Here is a 5757-nt window from a genome sequence, read left to right as displayed (position 1 = left end):
CTCAATGTTAGCTCTTCTAATCTGACAGCCTCAATCGCACACACACACTCACAGACACACACACGCACCCACACAGATACACACACAGACACACACACAGACACACACACACATACACACATATACGAAATAACAAACAAGTAATTATTGAGTCTGTATATATCGTTGACAGAATACCCAAGCTTCGCATCTTTTTACGTATGAAAATTAATTAACTCTAAAATTTGATTATTAATAATTTTTTTTATTTCCTTAATCACCGATAAATTATAGTATTTTTAAACATTTCCTAATACTAAGTTCGTATTCTTTTCAACACCTATAAGTTTTATTGTTTTTTTTTAATTAAAAAACTGCATCTATTTTACTCTGTGTTTGTTATTTCAATATCGGCCGTCTCAAATCCCTTCTGCCAATAACCACTTCAGTACAACGTGTAATGAGCGAACGGGAATCACAACACGAGGGGTCAAGGACCCGTGTAGGGATCAAGTACGTGTGGAGGGGTCGTCTAATGAGACAGGGATCCCAACCGCCACCGCATGGGGTGCACCCATTAGGGCGTAAATTGTTGATGAAATGGGAGGGGGCGGGGGTGATGAGGGATGGTGAAATAGGATTGAGAGGTATCAGTGGCCACCGGTTTTTTAGACCGGACTTTATTTCAACTCGAAAAAGGATGCAAGGTACTGTTCAATCCTTTATTTAACTTGGCATCTTCATCATTACATTACAAACCATCGGTCCTAGCCGCTACCCACAAGCCCTCGACCCTAGCCGCTACCCACAAGCCCTCGACCCTAGCCGCTACGAACAAGCCCTCGACCCTAGCCGCTACCAACAAGCCCTCGACCCTAGCCGCTACCAACAAGCCCTCGACCCTAGCCGCTACCAACAAGCCCTCGACCCTAGCCGCTACCAACAAGCCCTCGACCCTAGCCGCTACCAACAAGCCCTCGTCCCTAGCCGCTACCAACATGCCCTCGACCCTAGCCGCTACCAACAAGCCCTCGACCATAGCCACTACCAACAAGCCCTCGACCCTAGCCGCTACCAACAAGCCCTCAACCCTAGCCGCTACCAACAAGCCCTCGACCCTAGCCGCTACCAACAAGCCCTCGACCCTAGCCGCTACCAACAACCCCTTACAAGCATTCACTCAAGCTTTTATACCCGCACTCAACCTTGAGATAACAATACATAAACACACCGGGGTTAACTCAACTCAAAATATAATGAAATGTTTTTAAATGTACTTAAATTAAGAACGTTTTTTTAAAAAAGTTATTTTCTTTAATTACGATGATAAAACATAGGTCACTAAAATGGGTTCAGATATTTAATAAGCGACCTTAAAATCTAAATCAGACAGTTGTCTGCTTCGTTTGTCATGTCGGTCTTTTGGATGTCGGCCTTTTGAAAGACAATATATATTTGAAGAAAAAAATTAACTCCCTCTACGTACCAACTGTATGGCTTCACATTAAGTAATTGCTCTTGTATAGTAATAAAATCCAACGGCTATGTAGTAATAAGAAAAAAGCATCTGCTAATTTATTCAATGCTCTTTATATTTGTAAATGCTCAGTGAAAAAAAAACAGCATCCGGGATGGAGAGAGTGATGTGAATTAGTAATGTCACAAACAATCGGAAAATAACTTAAAACATGTACACATAAGACATAAGGGTCAAGCGTTAATAGTTAAGTCTAAGCCGTCTTGTTATATATATATATATATATATATATATATATATATATATATATATATATATATATATATATATATATATATATATATATATATATATATATATAAAGCCAGTCCAACATGGCGGTAAACTGCAAATTATAACCCTCTATATCAAATACAACAAAAGGCTTGTTGATGTTGATTGTTGGCATTTTATTTCCGCCAAGAATATCCATTTTTTTTGTTATTTCCAACGTTTTTCTTCCTCTTACGTGGATGTGTTTATCCCCAGCAATTAACACATTTAAAAATAAAACTGACATTTGTCAGGGGGAAATATCAAGCATGGCGTCGACAACCAAAAAAAAAAAAAGAAAATATAAAAAAGTTGGAATATTTCTAAGACGAAACAAACCGACAAACGGATGAAGAAGATGTGAACAAAATGACGTGAGAGGACAATTAGAGGAGAGATGAATGGGCGAGATGTACAAGCAGGAAGCGAGAAGCAATTGTGTGGTTCTACTTTCGATTTCAGCGCGTTCATTTCCGCTTGATTCTTTATAGTTTGAGATAAATTGATGATTTTGTGGGAGAGGAGGGTTGTATGGGTGGGGGCGATTGTGTGGAGCTGAATGTGAGTGAGGTTGATCAGGGGTTGTTACGAAGGGTTTGGGGCTGTGGAAGGGGATGTAACGAGGGGTTGGGCACGTGGGGGTTTATGAGGGTTTAGATTAGGGTGTGGGCAAAGACAAATACAAGCGTGTGGTTGGGTGAGGAGTGGTAAAGAGAAATGATGGAATGTGATGAGGTATGTTGTGGTAGGGTGTGGTGGAGCTTGAAGATGTGTGGTGATAGTGTGGGGCAGAGTGTGGTGTGATAGAGTGTTATGAGGGTGTGTTGCAGTGGTGTGTATTGGAGTGTTAAGATGTGTGAAGATGTGTGGTAACGGTGTGTGGCAGAGTGGGATGTGATGGGGTGTGTAAAAGTGGACACCTGTATATTTTACTAAGTGTGAAGCTAAAAGAGTATTTGCTAAATTTATCGAAACTATGAGGTGTGTTAAGGAAGCGGGCATATTGGTGGATTTAACGTGTGAAGACATAGGGTTGAGAACGTCAAAAGTGTTGTGTGGGAAGACACATACAAGTTGTGAGAGTATGGAGCTAAGCAATCACTGATGTATGGTTTGAAGTTCAAGGTTGTTAAGAAGTCGAGGTACATGAGAGGGGATGGGTTCTGAGGTGAGGGACGGGAACGGTGGAATGTGTTAGGGTAGGGGATGAGAAGGTTTAATCTGAGAAGACCTCTGGCGGTTCTGGTGGCTTCTCGTGAGACTTTGACGAGAACAAATGTGGGGACAAGACGTGCGTGACTGCATGTCGACAGAAGACAAATGGACAGTGAACAAAACGACAAATGGACAAAACGACAAAAGTACCAACGACAAATGAAGAAATTGAGAAACGAAAAATGGACAAACGACAAATGGCAAAAGACAATTGGACAAAACGACAAATGGACAAACGACAAACAGACAAAACGATAAATAGACAAACAACAAATATACAACGTTAAATAGACAACGTCAAATGGACTAACGAAAAATGGACAAACGACAAATGGCAAACGACAAATGGACAACGTTAAATAGACAACGTAAAATGGACAACGACAAATTGACCAACGACAAACTGACAACACCAATTCAAGAGGAAGCGTATGTGAAACTTGTGATAAGTTAATGATAGTAACGACGATACACAACCTATTGGCTTACTCTAGATCAAGTTTCCAACACCACATTATCAATATGAGTAGAAACATATTACATTATACTTACAACAATGATGCATATTAAAAAGATGTACATAGCTCTTAGAGATTTCATTGTTTTGTCCACTGTTAAATGAAGAAAAAATACGTCCGAAAAAATAAGTTTAATATATATGTTTTATGTGTATTGTTAAAGATTTTGTAGTATGGAACCTCAAAAAACGTTTTTTTTAAAATTGCATCAGTTTCTTTAATATATACCTTTTTCTAAATATTTGCTGTTAAATTAGCATTTTTCAGTTTTGAAACTTAAACGTAACTGAAATTAGAAACACTAATATAATTTAAAATAATACAAGGAAACTTTTAACGTGAAACCGTAAAATTGTGAATAAATAATTAATACATATTTTAATAGAATTGCAGCAACTTGCTATTGTTTTCAAAGTATTTAAGTATAGGATAAACTAGACGTAATTAAAATAAGCAAGATTTAAATGTATAGCAACTATTTAGAGCCATTACATGTTTCATAAGTGACGTCACAAACAAATAAAACCAATATGGCGGTCGCTAGACTTGGACGGGAATCAAACCGAAGAAAAGATAACTCGCCCGTTAGCGGAAAGAGGGGGGAAAACTCGAAAATAAGGGGGAGGTAATTCTAACACGCCGCTAAATTAAGGCCCTTGCATGAAAGCCGATAGGCTGTGTAAAGTGTCAACCGTAATCTAATCCCGTTCACTTCTTTCTCTCTGGCACTCGTTTTCTCTTCTTTCTATCTTTGATGAGCTTTTTGTGGATACTTTAAGAGTATTGGAGGAGAGGGGGAAGAGGAATAAACTAGATAATTGTAGGCTGGGAGATTTGTTTTAAGAACAATAAGAATTAAAATAATGGTCTGCTCTACTTTCTATCTACTATCTGTGTTGTTAATTTATTGTTTTTTTTTTTTTTTTATATCTTTGTGAAGCTTTTTGTTGATGATAGTTAGAGATAATACTCATTGAATAATTACAGTAGGCTACCAGTAGGGCGTGACATATGTTTTCATTGCAATACAACTTAATTAATATGAACTAAAATAATGCTCCGTTCTTCTTCCTATCTACCCCTTTGTGTATCCCTTTGTGTAGAGTGTAATTAGCTTTTTGAAATGATGCAATGATGCATACCTTAGGTCGTAGGTACTCGGAATATGGACTCAATTTTCGTGTTTTCGTTTGTTTTATTTTACTGGTCATTTATCTTTAACGTAACGCTTTGGCGAGAGGGTGTATGTGTACTTTTAAAAATACACACATACACACACACACACATACACACACACAATTAACAAGATTTGATTATCTTCAATGTAAAGTTTTCTCTAGAGGTTATGCGTACTTTTAAAATCACACACCATTAATCAAGGTTGGGTTATAAAAGTAGTAAAACAAAAAAAAAAAAAACTTCCCATATAACCCGCATGTTTTTATTTGATTTATTAATTGCCTTAACCGGAAACCGGCAAAAGACCGACTGTTTGTCTTCATTATTTTTATATTAATTGCCGTACTGTAGTGGGTAGAGTTCCTGTTATACGTGTATGTTTTTTTTTTTTATCGATCATAGTCAGTGAGCCAACTTCACTGGAAAGTGATTGATTTATGTTGATTAGTGTAACAGTTAAGGTGTTAATTAATTTTTTTTAAAGTATAGTACGTTATTCCGCTTGTGTTTCGGCTTTTAAAGAAATGTATCGTATCGAATGTGTAGAATTTTTTTTCTGAATAAAGTGAATAACACAGTTGTAAAGATTTAGATTTGTAAAAAAATGTGTCTATCGCGCTCCCCTACAAAAGAAATTCTTAAAATCAATCTAGCAAGTATAGGCAGAATGCAGCTAAGAAACGTGTATGATTTCGTTTTACCCGTTACAAGAATTAAAATTGACACTACTTTTACGCACAAAGATTTATTGATATTTTTCTGATATGTGATGGGATTTCTTACATACAAATAATTTCTTGGGAATAGTTGCAAATTATAGTATATATATATATATATATATATATATATATATATATATATATATATATATATATATATATATATATATATACATATATATACATATAAAGAGAGAGAATGAGAAAATTAATTAGTGAGAAGGATGGCAATGTAGCTTTAGTAATATAAGTTAGAGCCAAAGATCAACTGACATCTAACCTAAAGAGGAGAATAAAATAATGCACGCTTTACCCCAACCCTTTCTAATGGTGAGTACAATTCTGCTGAGCACGTCCA

This window comes from Physella acuta, unplaced genomic scaffold, assembly GCF_028476545.2.
Source record: "Physella acuta isolate Inbredline_101_S28 unplaced genomic scaffold, ASM2847654v3 ptg001159l, whole genome shotgun sequence".
In the NCBI taxonomy this organism is placed as follows: domain Eukaryota; kingdom Metazoa; phylum Mollusca; class Gastropoda; family Physidae; genus Physella; species Physella acuta.
This window is presented reverse-complemented; position numbering follows the sequence as displayed.